The 16,694-nt window shown below is 41.8% G+C and overlaps 1 protein-coding gene across 1 annotated transcript in view; it reads right to left on the reverse strand.

Moving 5' to 3' along the window:
- LOC119144096 (serine/threonine-protein kinase Sgk3) overlaps nucleotides 1-16,694 on the reverse strand; it is a 61,440-nt gene extending 44,746 nt beyond the window's left edge. Inside the window, exon 1 of the mRNA XM_037379014.1 lies at nucleotides 16,476-16,694. The gene's annotated coding sequence lies outside the window, so the exon portion shown is untranslated. The remainder of the gene's footprint in view (nucleotides 1-16,475) is intronic.

The raw sequence follows: 16,694 nt of genomic DNA on the forward strand, positions 1-16,694 counted from the left end.
TAAACTAAACAAGGGCATTGGTTTGGGGGGGTGGGGGGGTGGGGGGTGTATCCCGTCACAAAAGGCTCACAGCTGTTTTCCAAAGTATCAGCGTTTTAAAGGCAGCCTAAGATCTGCAGAACAGACCGGATTTGTGCTATTCTATTAATACTTCTAACAAACTGTTTATGTCAAAAGACATATGCACTCCACTATAGTAGTTATGCACCAACCTGGAGTAGAAAAAAAGGTAGCAACAATTCAAAAAAACCCCAAAACACTACCAAGCAAGAAGCTGTATCTCATAATCCAAAAAGGACAGAGATTTAAGCAAAATGTTGTAAGAGTTTATTATTTGCTGTCCTTACTTTGTTTGCTTGTTTATCTAGCCATTTCCTCCTGTTTGCCAGATGCCCAATCTATTCCCAACTCACAGAGAAGGTGTATTTCCATCTACCAACTACAGAGTCTGGTTTTTTTGTCCAAGCACAAATACTCTCATTTGCAGTCCTGGGAGCTGTGGGTCAGTGTTTTCAGTGTGTATATGGGTCTGAACTATTAAGTAAGTTCCAGCAATAGATTTATATGAAGATACATCAGCAATAAATTTATACAAAGATACAACCTGTCCTCTTATACCAGGTAAAACCAATACAGCACAGGATGTCCAAGAACAAGCAGGGTCAGAGGACAGACGATCAACTTTTGGACTCTACTAAACTCAATTTTTCTTTAACATATCTTTCTTTTCATTATATGGCAATCTAGCAGAAGCCAACTAATGGAATATTGGAAATCTGAGTACGAATCATAAGCAACAATTAAATAAATCCCTCTAATCTCAATATTAACTTAAGACTACTGTTCCATTAAGCAATTTTAAAAAGGAACACCGCAGTATTTAATCTTTCAGGTCAGCAGTTTTTTGATGTTAGTTATTATGGTGTTGGGTGATAAGGATCACAGGGAACAAGGAAAGATATTGTAGATTACAACATGGAACATGAATACTAAGTAGGAGAAGTTATCACAAAATTCTATTGTGCAGTCATTGTTCAAATTAGTAAATTGTTTCATGTGAAAATGTTCCTGCACACAAATCCAAGACACTGTTTTCTTCCTATAAAGCATGAGATCGAGAACAAGTCTTATTCCAACTACAGTTTTCTCCAACAATGCTGTACAAATTAAAGTAATTCTTGTAGATGACAGTGCAAATTTAAGCTTGCATAAGAACACAAAAGAGCAAAATGCCAGTTTTCTAATTACATGGCAATCTTTGTGTCAACCCAATTCATTAAACGTTTTTATAAATCTTCAAATTAAGCAAAGAAAAAAATTTTCTAGAAAGAAGATGAAGAATTTTCTAAAGCCATGAGAACTCAGTAAGTCATACATCTCATGAACTGAAGCACTTGATAAATACATTGTTACTGCATTGGTAGTAAAATACAGGAGCTGTGCAGAATCTATACAATGTTCAGGAAACTACCTATAGTCAACCTCTGGATGTGACTGCAACGGTGATGAGGATACCCAGACCAGAATACACACTACGCTAATGGATGCTAACAGGAGCAGTGTTGGAGGAGGATGTTAATACCTTCCATTCTTGGATTAACCGATGAAAATTTAACTTCAGTCTGATGCTGATACCATGCAAGCACTCAAAAATCTCTCCATGCCGCGCTAGCTCTGTTTCCCCTTAGGTTTGGGATGAGTCACTAGCAGGCTTGTACAGCAAATTGCTTCCGAGTCAAATACACCTTGGATTTATATAAGAAGTGTTGCGGTAACAGCCCTTCAAAATACCCACTTCAGAAATACTGTTTCATTATTCACCTTTATATAACTGCAGTTCTCCCAGGCCTACACTGCTTTTTCTTTTTTTTCCCCCCTTCTTTGCTTGCCACCCATTATCCTACCCGCATGCAGTGGTTAGCACAGCAGAACTGCAGGGAACGCCTGTGCTGCTGGCACCGTCACCCTCCCCTACAGTGCCTGGAGTGGTGAGCAGATGTCCAGCCAAGGGACCCTCACCACATACCTCTGTTAAAATAAAGGTGGGGAAATCATGGGTATTTTCATCCTTCACCCATCTGCCTCCGCTGATTGATTCAGAGGCATCTTCAAAATCAGAAAATAAGCACTGTTTATTTTTCACTGTTATGAGAATAATGCCCATTTAAATGAGGAAGTACTGAGGACAAAAACATTTTTGTACATAATTCCTTTAAAGTCTGAGTAAGTAAGATGGCTGTTCATAGGGCTGACTCCTGGCTCCAGCATTCCTACATGCATAATTGCTGAATAAAGCTTTTCATATAAATTTTATTGCATTCATTGTGAACCTGCACAGTTAAACTAGTACGACGTTTTAAAATCTGGTTTATGGGAAGGATGTCCCAGTCACACAAGCCAGAGCAGCTTAGTACTTTTATGGGATAATGGTGACAGCAGAGTTTCTATCAACTAACAAAAAGGACCAGCAGATAAGGGGGACAAAAAGAGAACAAATAAAATATTAAGCTAACACCAAAGAGAAAGACATTTTGGACATTTCACATAAATGCACACTTGAAAGCATTCATATGCCTACTATGGTGGGCAGGTATAAAGTCAAACTAGACCTGTGCAAATGCTAGAATTGTGGGAGTATGAAAACAGGAAGATGGTGGGATTAGTTATTTAATTTACATGGGATTATATGAAGCGGTTTTTTTATTGCATGTCCAGAAAAATTGAGAGTAGACCCCACAACTTCCTGTAGTGTCTGGGGGAGGGGAGAGGAAAACAGGCAGAACTCCCGTTCCTTTACAACAAAAAAACCCCAACAAAAACAGCCAAACAAAAAAATTATATGGACATTTTCTTTTCTAAGGGGGGGAAAAAAAAAGCACACTGGGGGCAAATTTACTATGAAGGAAAGTAAATCAGATGCTAACAAAAAGTTATTTCAGAGAATACTTGTCAGTATCTTCTGAACACATAAATAATTGAATTTGTTAAGTTAAGCAGTCACTTTACTGAAGAGCCTTAAAAAGACTGACTGCTCTGGTTAGTTCTGTAGTATGCTGGCACAAAATGTATCATATATTTGGAGGGAAGTCAGATTAAAGAAAGAAACAAACAAAATCCCAGATATTGGCTAAGGAGAATAAATAAATAAAGCAAGGTCTGAATCCAAATAAATAGATTAATTTATAGCAGATAATAATACTAACACAGATAAAATACTAATAGATGAGTATTTTCTCTACCAGTAGCAACATTTTCATGGCCAAGATTATTCAGCTTCCAAAGAACAATAAAATTCAGGTCTGCTACACTGTAAAACATGAAAACAGCAATAAAAAAAGTGCCTGCAACACTCAAAGATTCAACCAAGGCACATGGGAAGTTTTTCCAGAACAAGGAAGAGATCTTGAGTCTTCCAAAATCCCAGTGCATCTTACTCATTATCCCACAGTGGAGGAAGACTACTTACAAAGGACAGCCTTTTTACCCATCTAGGAAAAAAGTCTACTTCTTACTTTCTTCTAAAAGCACCCACAGAATTCTCTAGTGCCACATAACATTGATTGCTCATCTGTGCAGAGCAACGGCAGAACCCCCAGGTTACATACAAACATTTGCAAGACCACTCGCCAACCCCAGCAAGATCGGAGCTCCCTAGGGGTACCTGAGTGCATGTGTCAATATGTTCAGTCAATTAGTTTATTAGAACTAATCTCTAATTAGGTAGAGGATAAGTTATCATCAAAATCACAGTAATTCTTATTGGGCCGGAGATATTAGTGCAAATGGGAGAAAAGGAGACAGAAGCCTACAAAAGCATTTTGTGATCAGGACAAACTGGCAAAGCCTTGCCTACTTAATTATAATATTAAACCCTAAACAGCGTTTTATTTTGGGTACCTCCATCAGCACAGATGTAAGTTTGCAGACAATTAAACACACTCTGCAAAGAGTAATAACAAATAGCAGGCAATGAAGAAAATACCTTCCCATTTTTTTATTGCATCATCTTTCTCATTTACCTTGGCTGGGAAGAAGTCTATCTACCATGCTGCATCCTGCCTCACCACCTCCCCATTGTCTGTAACCTGGCCTCACAAGAGGAAACCCACAGGATTTCAGCCCTCAAGAGGTGCAGCTCTTCATTCGCAACCGCTCTTTTCTTGTTCTCTGTACACTTGAATGCCACTGTCAACCACTCTGTTCAGGATCATTTTCACGTCGTAGCTGTGACTCGTCTTATCTCACCAGCTAGGAATAAAAAACAGAGAGCATGGCTCTTTGGAAAAGAGGTCATCTTTATTAATTTTGTGCAAGACATCTCGCGTAATGTGGACTTGATGCACCTTCAAGTGCCTAGTGGCTGCCAATGACCAAGACAGCTATATAAATTCATACATACCGATAATGTATTGCACACTCCCCTCTTACCATGCTCAATGGACTACATAGTAATCCTTCAAAGTTTCTAGATCTTTCTATTCCTGGCTCTTAACACTGTGGTCAGGATGGCCAGATCCCTTTCTTTTGAAAGGGTGGCAGCACATATCGCATCTTTAATTCAAAGGAAACACTGCATGGACTGGCTTCTCGTAGCAGGGTGGGAGCACTCTTTCTGCCTTTTTCACCCACCCCGTATTTGAAAAAAGTCAACATTAAGCTTTTAGCATCATTGGTGTCACCAAGGGTGAATGCGCAAATGCATTTACAGTTAACTGCTGAGGTCACTCAGGGCACAAGCAGTGGAAATAAATCCACGGTCAGAAGAGTTTGGGTCCAGCATCTGACCTTTGTACAGTATCAACAACTTGTGGAATGAAATCTGGACCCACCACAGATGGGCTCAGGTTACAGACCAGGAAAAGAGATGGGGTTAGACTAGGTGATCTTTAAGGTCCCTTCCAAACCAAACCATCCTGTGATTCTGCAAATTTGAAAGCACACCCTCTCTTTATTTTTTAAATTGGTATTTCCCAGTATGGTAGATCCACTGGCACTGTGCGAAATGACGTGTGGTAGGCAGTTGGCAGAGCCTGAGGAGTTGCAAGAACAAGACATGTGCCCTAACAGGGCTAATCAGTTCAAACAACAAAGCCATTAAAAATATCTAGCAGCACCAAGGTTATTTGCTTGGTATCTCAAAACTACATCTCAAACAGCTAGCAACTTGGAAATAAAATAGAAAAGCCTGAAACAGGAATCTTAACAACACATGGTATCTTGATAGCCACATGGTATACAGAGCAAAGGCCCGTGAATTAACATGAAATTTTATTGTTGTTTAGACTCACACTTCTTTTATTTCAAAATTAGCAATTTTTTAATTAAATATTTAAGAAAATATAGAAGGCAGCAGATTCATTAGATTTGTTTCTAGACAAATGGAGAGCAACTAGTTCAGAAGACAAATTGATTAAACCTCATGAAATGTGAGGAGAAGGAGCTCATAAATGTAACAAACGTGAACACACCCAGGTAGAAAGGAGACCTCACAAGAGATACTACTAAGAGGAGAGACAAGAAAGCAGCAGCAGTTCCTCCAAGAAACAATACAACAGGTTAATGTGTGGTTGTGCCCTGTAAAAATAACCAGCAGAAGTTGTAGCACAAGATTTATTTGTCAAGACAGACACAGACTATGAAAACACAGTCAAATTGCTAGCAGTAAGTATAAAATCTACATAAGTACCTAGGTTTGAGAATCAGCATGGTTACAATAGAATTATAATGCAAATAAAACTGGCTAGCAACAAACAAAATCACTATTATCAATATGTTTATAACTAAAGAGCAAGAAAACCGTTGCTGCCCTAGTCAACACAGAAAAACTAATGAGAGATGACATCCAGAAGGCTACCATGTTTAGGACATCACTCTTCACCAAAAGGGTCAAACACAAGCAGTGACTAGCATAAATAATAGCAATAACAGGTAGTATTTCAGGAGGAAGGGGAGAGAGAGAGAGAGAGAGAATGTGAATGAAAGTGTGTGTATGCAGGCACAATGGGGAAAACAGAACAAGTAAGCAAAACAAAGCAACAAAACCCAGGTAAGAATATTAGAGACCAAATGAGTCAGTTTAACTTCAAATTCCTGGGGAAAACAATCCAGAACAAATTAATTAGTAGCATTTGGAAGATAATCTTAAGTAGTAGCCAAAAGAGATTCACTAAATCACATTGCTAACTTCCTTTGACAGGGCTTCCAGTCAGGTAGGAGAGAAACTACAGATGTCACATCTTTCCTTTAGTAGTGCGTTGAAACTGCCTTGAGATATTTTAACAATCAGCTACAGATGCAAGAAGAATAAATACTAGTTCAGGATGTGTGAAACGAAGGTTAAATATATCATCGTCAGGACAGAGTAGTGATCTGGAAGGACGGAGTGAAATGTAGCAGGTTATGTACATGGTACTTGCCACAGGCAGGAAACATCAAATACAGAAATACAGAATGGGAAACACAGCAGGTCACAAGACATCATACCGTTGTAAGAAAGACAAAGATTGCTATGAGATATAGGAGTGCAAAGCCTGAGCGTAATCTGCTGAACTCAAAAAAATCCTTCTACTTAACTCTGGTCATGTCTGAACACCTAGGAAAGATGTGGACTCACCAGAGAGGGTCTAGGGAACAGGAATGAGAATGTGAAGCAGTCTAGAAAAGGTGACTTATGGGGAGGTGGGATGGACAAGCTAGTTGTTAGTATGGGGGTGGAGGGAAGCACTGAAGGGATAGCTGTTATATTGGAAGACTACTACAAAGACAAGGGAATTGTCTCCTCAGTCCGCTATGGATAGGACAAGTCCTAACGAGCTTAACATGAGCACAGGACAGGGTCAGGTTAAACACTGGAGGAGGGAAGACAAGAACATTAAGAAAGTAATGGAAGGGTAGTGAAACCCTGGAAGAGATTCCATCAGGAAGGAGCTTTAAAAACAGCCAAGGCAAACATTTCTTCATAAAAGATTGCACCCTTGGGGCAAAGACAGTAAGTGACCTCCTGAGACTGAGACCTTATGGCTGGGAGCAATGTTCTAGGAAAGAGATGGTGGCAAACAAGAAGTGAGGGGAAGGAAAAGTGGTTTGATAGCACAGAGAGAAGAAGCACTGAGGGAAGCCAAGTGACAGGCAGGAAATTGAGGAAAAGAAAGATGAAAAATGAGACTGCCATTTCCAGGGAGAGTTATTTCAGAGATGTGTTAAGACTTCCATGAGCAACTACTTACACAGTTGTACCCGAAGTCAAGAGAAAAGGCAGGCTCTGGGTGCTTGCATCTGTCCTTGCTGTGGTTTTTGTTCCCATGTGTACCTTAGCAAGTAACACAGTGCAAGAAAAGCACATCCACAGAGAGGAAAACAGTTGGTGTTGAGGATGTAGCATCCACACTACCCATGTCGGCGTGGCAGGATTTGTATGTTTCGCTTGAAGGCAACTCTAGCCTGGTCCTGTGGGCAGGATACCTGTTTGTGGTCGGTAGGTGTTAAACACACTCCAGCAGAACATCTCCCATTCTGACTTCATTCTTCAGAAAGGAATCCACCTCATGTTCTCTGAGATCACCAGGCAAATCGAACCAAAGTGTGGTGAAGGCTGTACTTCAAATACAGACGCACCCTAAGCCAAACCGGAGGGATCCAGGGACCAACAAGTGGCATCCATATGGCAGAGAGCAAAGCAGGACAGGTCAGCTGCAGCAGACCAGCACTGCTTGCCTCAGCTGTTAGACAGATCTAAATACTTTGCAGCAACAAGCATGATGGGAGTGACAGTGCTAAATATCTAGGCACCAGGCACTGACTGTTTCAAGACAGCATACTGACCATTTTAACTGATATCTGATGTGACATATGGGCGACATATCGGGTAGGTATGTAAATACACTGTAACAAACCATCACAATGTTTTCATTGAACAACTGTATTTGCTTTAAAATAACACTGCTAATAATCTGTTTCCAAAGTTTCTTTCTTTCTTCTCTTTAAATGAGGACCTCTGTCTTGGGACTTTCTGACTCACAAATTAAAACAGAAGAACCAAAACCAAAGGCCAAGCACCCAAGCCATCAATCCTTTACAGCTACTGAGTCATAAGAGTAGTAACCAAGACAAAGAACAATCCGGTTTCTCACTACCAGTTCCTCATTTCTTGTCAACATATTTTTCTTTCACTGATGCAACTTTCTTTTCCTAAAGAAGAGTTAAAATGTGTATGTCTGTGTGTGTATGCCTGTTTAGATTCTGAGCTGCAAGGCCATCCTCTGTTCCCTATGAGGCCCTTGCTGTGCAGCTTCTGAAATATTTGGCACCTTCAGACTCCTTGTCAAGGACTGTTTTGTTTCTTACTCTGTGCACATCACACATCCAGCTTGGTTCCCTGAATAATTATCTGGGCTTTGACTGGGTGGTTGATGACAAAATTTCTTTCAGGTCACTTCAAGTGATACTCCTATGTAAAACAGCAAACTGAGTTTTGCACATGTTGACAAGTTTACTGTTTCATTTCTGAGTAAAACCCTGTAAGTGTTATGGGATTCCTCCTTCTACTTCCATTTTAATTCTTTATAAACACATACACATGAAACATGGGAAAAAACCCACAAACAACCTCAACTAATATCAACAAATACAATTAAAATGTTTGCACAGAAATTCTAGATACCTTTTAATACAGGAGAGAAGCTACTGAATTCTGGTTTTATTCCCAGATAATTAAACAAGGGGGAAAATGGCTGAGGGCATCAAACATAAGAATATCTTAACTGAGGATCCTAGCCAGCAGAGTTGTTTGCAAGGCAGGCATTATTTACATATTCTGGTGAAGTACTCCACAAGTACAACATTCTAAGGCAGTTACGAATTTCTAGTAGCCTGTCAATTCACATAAAACATGCTTTAACACCCAGATGCTATGACCAAACCCACATTAATCATAAATTCAAAACTCCTCTGAATTGGTGAGGTTAAGTCAAGCTTTGAGTTTAAATTTACACTGCCTTTGATGTGTAAATTAACATCCAAGCAGGAAAACTTACTTTTAATTGGCTTGGACAGTATATAAACTCTTTCTTTTTCAGTCTGCCTTCTGATTTTAATTGGGTAGAAAACTACTGTAAATATTTTCTTCTTTCTCACTCCTTCTTACCAAGTTTTTTTATAAACAAGTGAGGTATTGTTTAGCTGCTACGTAGTACATCCCACAGGGCCCAAACCAAAACAAGAGAAAAAGTACGTGTTCAGACTACTACAGAGCAGTTGGGTTTTTACATATTTTTTGATCACACGCTGTAGAACAACTTGCGTACCTCCAAACAAATTGGTCAGTGCAACTTATAGCATCTTTTTAGCTTTGCTTTCATTGTCTGTGTAAGGAGAGAAAAGCAGGCTTGGAAACTTTGGCAAATGAACCTAAACAGATTTGCTCAGCGGTCTCCGAGTCTCTGGTCAACAGTTCTGGGCTGTTCAAAGCCCAAGTACAAGTGCATCACTGTTCTCTCATTTAAATGTAGAATAATTCTAGGATTCATGGCAATGCCAGCTTAAAGTCAGCTCTAAAGAAACCCTTTGTTTTCAAATAAATCAGTGCCTGGTTTTAGATAATTCTATAAAGAATCCTATTCATCCACCACATAACATTATTAGTTAAGATGAAAAGAGCACCAAAGAGACAGCCAACCTCCAAAAAAATCTGAAGAAAAGTGAAATTAAACCAATCTATCTGGCATATGCCTTTAGAGTTACATATAATGTGTGTGGACCCATACACAAGATGCAAAACCCCACTGGAAACAGCAGAGTTTGTAATTGATACAAAAACTTTACACCAAGACAGCTGAAACTTTTAACTCTCTCACCATAGCAATGTAACTGCTCCGGTTTTTGGCACTGCTGCAAATATCACAATGATTTTCAAGGGACATCACCAAGGGACAGTTTTGGGGTCCCCTGACAGAGAAACCCCATAAGTTTTCAATCAGGGCTCTGAAAACAGGAGGATGGCAGGAAAGAGTTGTTAGACCCAACAATTCCAAAGACAACAGATACTCTTTTGCCAAGGGCTAATTTGGGAGGGAGAAATTCAAATGCTGTTTAACGATTTCCATGCTAGTCTGAAAATCCAGAGCAATTGATCAAGCTACATTATTTATTTACAAGAAATTTACCATGAGTACTAGCAGATTAGCTCAACAGCACTGGATTCATTACTTAAATAAAATAGGAAGTCCTAGTATTTGGAAAAAAAAAATCAGGAGGCAAATTGCATTCTAGGCTATCAACATCTACTACGGCTCTTGACAACCCCCTTCTGTTTCACTTCTTACCTCTCATAAAATATTGCTATGTACTCTTTAATGCTACATGCTCTTTTTACTTGCCTTTTATGAAAACATAGCATATATTTTTTTTGCCTCTTTTTTCCCCCCGTACCAGTCTGTGCATCAAGATGCACCATTACCATTGCAGCAAGGAAGCAGAAGTCTCCTAGTTCTTTCATGCACTTGTCTCCAGGCATCTGACAGCCTGGGTACTTTGCCAGGTAGGGTTTTTTTCTGAACTGTTCTAAATTTTCTCTGTTTTGTAGTTTTTGGTAGCATTCCAAACTCATAGACTTAATGCATCTTGCTTTTGCAAGGTATGGTTAAATCCCATCCAAAGGGAGGACAAAAGTTATTTTTTCTTTAATTACCTCCTGTCTCTCTTCCATATTCTTCCTAACATTGAAGCAAACCACATACCATAAACTGGAAATTCTCCAGCGTTTATGTAAAAGCATTCATTTTCTGAATGCTCAGTCCTTACTTATTTACTAAACTTAGTATAAAATATAATTTAGGGCTTAATAGTGATCCCTGCTCATAAATACCTAACACTCAGATGCCAAAAAAAAAAAAAAAAAAAAAGTCCACACCTAAACTAAATACACAGAAGTTCTGTCAAGAGTCCTGCATACTGAGTACATTTGAATTAAAATACATCCTGCACTTAAGCAGGAACTACACATGGCATGGAAGAGGCCAGAAGACAGACGGTCGAAGGCTGCAGCACACGTGCTCTAAATGAGCTGGAGGCAACTGGATTTGCTCAGCCCTGAGAAGAGAAGGCTTCAGGGGCACCTAACAGCAGCCTCCCAATGTCTTTGAGAAGGTTACCAAGACAGAGACAGTCTCTTTGCTGCATTGCATTGCATAAGAAATCACTATGAGGATAACTGACCACTATGACAGGTTGCCCAGAGGGGCCACAGAGCCTCAGTCTTTGGAGGTTTTCAAAACCCTGCTAGACAAAGCCCTGAGCAACCCTGTCTGAACTCAGGCTTAACCCTATTTCGAGCAGGAGGCCACACTCGACACCTCTCAATGTTCCTTCTGACTGGAATAACTTCATGATTTGAGACGTTTGGCCCTAAGCAGCACTTACCCCTTCAGCGTATCTTCCCAGCTGAATCCAGAAACGTCACTGTAACAAAGTGTTATACGCAACACCACAGGACAATAATCCTCACAATTCCCCCAAATGCTTGCAATTTCTCATTAAAATATCAGTTTGAGCAAAGATTAATGATGCAAAACCCTGAAATGGCTATCAAGATAGTTTCTGAAAAATAAGAACTGCCTTTCCAGCCAGTGCCTTGTTTTAACAGCAAACAGGAAAGTCACAAGATCTCAAAAATTGGCAGACAGTTTGCATTTATTTAGATACCAGATTTCGCATCCTGTATTATATTGATAAATATGAATACTTGGCAGTGACTCCAATTCCATATTGCTCAATAAACACTCAAATATGAGGTGTAACTCCATGGGGTGCTGCAAATCCATTCTGATGCACCTGCTATATTAGCAATATTGGGTGCAGAATCAGAGGCAAAGCCTTCCCTGGCCTGATGGATGTCCCAAAATATTTTGCAACTAACAATACAGTGAAAACATTTTAAATATTTTTATTTCATCAGTTATTTCACAACAGTGAACAAGAGATGGAGAAGTACCGTTGAAGGAAAACTGATGACAAGAACTAGAAGAGATGGCAGCAGCAAAGCGGCATGCTGGTGCCTCACGAGCAGACGGAAATGTGTCGGTCTTCCTTCCCAGCAGAGGCAAAGGATCAGAAGCTGGTACCCCTTTGGTTTACTCCAAGAGAAACGTAACGGTCTGTCAAGTTATGCAACTTCTGCAATGGCAGTATTTTGCAATAGTATTTGGCAAGGCACTTAACACTAGCAGCTTGCGAGTCGCCCTCGGAGTTTCAAACAAGACTGCCAAGAAATAAGATGTGGTATCTCTTTGAATAAAGGAGCTCTGAAATAAATTTAGACACCAGTCTCAGTTATCCACACTCCCCCCCAGCCAGGTGCTTTCCTGCCCTAAAGCCAAGAAACACTGAAGTTGCAAAGCAGAGCATTTCAAATATGAAGGGATAAGGAATTTCCCTCTTGTAGTCAGATGATACTTGCAGGGTGTCTGAGAGTCCCAAGTGAAAACATCACGTGAAGATAAAACTTTACTTCTTCATTTGCTAAAGGCTAGAGAGGAAGTCTCTCAGCACAGAATTGCGTGAGGGAATGGAGTTACAGGTCAGGTCACAGACACCCAAATCTGTGGTACAGATCAGTTACGATAACATGTAAAAAACTGCGTAACACAAAACTGCCAGGCGGCTCACACCGATCACTGCACAGATACACCACAAGAGAGGAATCCCAGCATGGAGAATCCTGCACTGGGAACGGGTCTTTCTGGTAGGAAACACTGGACACTCTCCCCACTTCAGCCTCAGAAATTAAACTCTTAAACCAGGACTACAGACAGCTGTCACACCCACTCCAGATCTCAGAGCCCATTCTTCTCCTGGGCTCAGTTTTCTCCTAGAGCCCCTAACCAAGTGTTGCTCCTCTCCTAAAACATGGAGGATGCCACGGAAACTCTTACCTCTGATAACAGTCTCAGCAGAAGCAACCAAGCACTAGATCCCAGCTGTCCTCCCAGGGGAACACACAAAGTGCTGGAACAGAGTTAGCTTATCATACCCCCCCGTGTCAGCCTCCGGCAACGTGCTACATCTTCTACTGGGTGTCCCAGGCTAAAGCACAAGGGGAGAAGCCCACCCTTCTACTCACTTACTTCAGCCTATGCTACAGCTGCTGGGGGGAGGGGAGGGGGGGGAAGATGTGGGCTTGAACCCCTTGGGCACAGGGACCAGAGGCCAGGTTTCAACTACTAGAACACAGTTTACTCTTTAGACAAGTCCCACCACCTCCAGCTCTCAGGAGGTGAGCACTGGCTCCTCTTCTGGCAATGTTTTAAAAAGAAAGCCTATACAACTGCATTTTGAGACACAACCAATCCTATCAGCATGTGCGTTTACAGTGTGCCTGCCAGGTGTCCTAGTTTCTTCATCACCGTGATGATTAAAAAAAAAAGAGGGCTTTGATGCTCAACTACAGCAGCTCTAGATAAGGTGCTTAAGAACTTTCTGCTTAAAGAGAGAGATCCAATACATTTAAGACATTTTCAGAGTCAGAGAGACACTGCGTTAGGTGGTTTGGAGAAGTTGTGGGGATAAATTCTGTTTGAGAATTAGAAATGCAAGCATGAACCTGATTAACACATTTTAAAATGTTCTCACAGCACGCTGAAGCCCTTCAGTTCTACTTTGGAAAGTGTGTTTGCTTTGCAGGTTATTTTAGCATATGGATACTACTTAAACTAGAACAAAATGAATCCTTCAATATAAACACACAAAGTGCTAACTTCAAATAAAAACAACATATTGCTTTACTGCAGCTCAGTCCATATAAATACATAGATTACTTATGCTAGTTTCTAGTTCCTTGGCCTACAGGGGAAAAAAAAATTCATAGCAGTATAAGAACTCTATGACTTAGGAATGTCCAAAAATGAAGTCACAAAACACCCAATGGTGACTTTACTTTTGGGAAGTGCCCACTCCTTAAAAATAACATTTTTCTAAATGACAAATTAGACAGCCAAAAATAAATATTCATTTACAACTACAAATATATGTAATCTGATCTCAATTTACATGCAGAAATACAAGGCATTTGTGTATAAAATGGCTTGTAGCTGCAGGGACAAAATGCCCTAGTATTTGTATGCAAATTATAAAACTGAAACCATCTGGAAAATGATCTGGGATATAGGCAGGATAACCCAGGAGAGAGCTGATGTGTAGATGCAGCTGAAGGATCACAGCTCATTAGAAGCTTATCCTGTATGGATGGGATGGAAAATAAGATTTGACATACCCTCTTACACAGTGATGATTAACAAGAAACTGCAATTAACACACATGGCATTATAAGATGACAGATGACTTCCATCATAAATCCTAGATCCCAGGAGAGACAAGAGTTGCTTTGCATCTATTTTTATTTGCTAATACTTGGGGCATTTTATTTAATATACTTTTTTTTTTGGTTCTCAGCATACCCTATTCAAATATCTTGTTGCTGGGTCAAGTCAGCTTTGGAAGCTTGCAGCTACACCAGCTAGCTAGGCTGAAACAATTCTGCATATTAAAAAGCCGCAATCACTATTTTAAACACATGCCATTACAGTCAAATTATACACCTACTTGCAGATTGACTTTAAACAAGTAAAAAAATGAACAGAGTAGTAATTTTAAAGTGCCCACATCTCAACACTTGAACTACCAGCTCCCTGCAATACATTATTTTATAAGCAGAGTGGGCTAGGAACTGCCCAACTAATGTCCCCTGCAGGCCCTTTGAAGACCTCTGTTCAATGAGACCGAACATCCAGCTTTGTCAGGCTTCTTAGAAAGAATTATGTCCTTAGAGAATGAAAATGCAGACAGCAACAGTAAAAAGCAACAACTCTTATCAGTTGTTGATTATCAGAAGGAAGATCCCCTCAGAACAACATAACCAATGAATTACAAGTCTTGCAGTAGTCTGAATGCATCCCATGTCCCACCAGTCCACATAACTCTCCTTCCCCTCAGGAAATGTTTAATCCTCCTTCAAGGTAACAATAGAAACTGAATTCATCAGATTAGCATGAAAGAAATTAAATGCAAGGGCTGTCAGCATCTATTTTGAGTGTCCAATATAAACGTCAGTGCTGTTTCAATGCTCTGAGCACGTAACAAAGAGGCTTGTAGCACTTTAACTAGAGAGAAATACAGAGATCACTAACTGGTTTTTGCTGCCAACTAGTGAGTATTCCTGCTCTTCATACACTCCCAAAAACTAAGGGAAAGAGCTGGCAGAATTCAGACAAAAAAACCAGCTCTGCAGGAGCACCTAAGTCTCTGCAAGGAGTGCTGACCAATACTCATGAAAGAACTGAGCCAAAACCATCCTGCAAATACAAAGTCACGCAGGTGAATGTTACTGGATACTTTTTCAAGCTCCACTAGCTCTCCCCCTAACACAAATCCTCCAAGTCTGCGTCAGAATTTTACCTTCCCTGTAAAAGATCTGGGCAGGAAGTACAGGTACTTTGCAACTCCATCTGCACAAGAGGGGAAAATATAATTTTAATTTTCTCCCTGCCTCCAACCTTCTCTCGTATTGAAGGTGTTAAAAGGGGTGAAAAGGCAATTCCAGCTGTTGCCTCTCGGGCACAGAGACCACTAGAAAGAGACACTGCAGACCTGAACTGTGAGAACTGCTTTTCCTCTGTGAAGCACAAAGCAAAGTGAACCAGGGTCTCCCCATCCTCCTGGAGCACGGGAAAGGGCTCTCTGGAAAAGGGCTCTTCCAACCACTCTAAATGCAAGCGTTAAGCCATACCTTACCTCTTAAACGTCTGCTTCCAGCTTAGCATCCATCACCATCTACACGGAATTAAGCAGTAGAACTGAAATGGAGTTTGGTGGTGTGTGTAGCTGCAACCCAGAAACCAAACCCTTCCACACCCGGCCAGCCATGCAAAATAAAGCGTAATATGTGAAACTGCACATACACACAGTAACGCATAAAAACATTAGGGCAAAAGTACTAGCAGGAGCAAATAACACCGCTGGAGAAGGGTGGGGGGAAAAAAGAGACGCAAGAGGAGAATGTGAAATCAGGAATGATTTTGCAACTTCTTTGCAAATACAGTATCTAAAACTATACCAGCTGGGGCGGGGGGGGAGCCGAAGTTTGTCCATGTTTGTTTGTTTGTTTATCCCTCTGCCCGCCCTTTGCCCCCAGCCCGTACGTAGGTCCCCGCCGCTGCAGCCGCACGCCCACGCCGATCGGCTTCGCCCTGCGCGAGCAGCCGCAGCCCCCCCGCAGCAGGCGCGGGGCCCCGCTGCGCCCCCCGGGCACGGCGCGGAGCGGTGCGGAGCGGTGCCGCGCCACACGCATTTTCGGGCTGCAACAGCGGAGCGGCGAGTCGGCCCCGCGCCCCCCGGCCGCTCCGGACGGCCCCTGTTTAAAACGCCCGACTGTCCGCCGGCTGCAGGCGGCCACCGCGACCGCCGGACTCCCCCAGACCCCCCCGTACCTGCGTCCCGCCGGCCGGGGGTGTCCGTCCGTCCGTCTGTCTGTCCGTCCGTCCGTCCGTCCGCCCGCCCGCCCGAGCGGGCGCTGCCTCCCCGCCGCGTCCGCCGCGCTCCGCCCGCCGCGGCCCGGGGCTGGCGGGCTCCCCCCACGCGCCGGGGGGACGAGGCGGCCACGCGTGACCGCCGCCCCCCGCCGCCGGCGCAGGTGAGGCCTCCCCCGC

The sequence above is a fragment of the Falco rusticolus genome, chromosome 3 (assembly GCF_015220075.1).
Source record: "Falco rusticolus isolate bFalRus1 chromosome 3, bFalRus1.pri, whole genome shotgun sequence".
Lineage (NCBI taxonomy): Eukaryota > Metazoa > Chordata > Aves > Falconiformes > Falconidae > Falco > Falco rusticolus.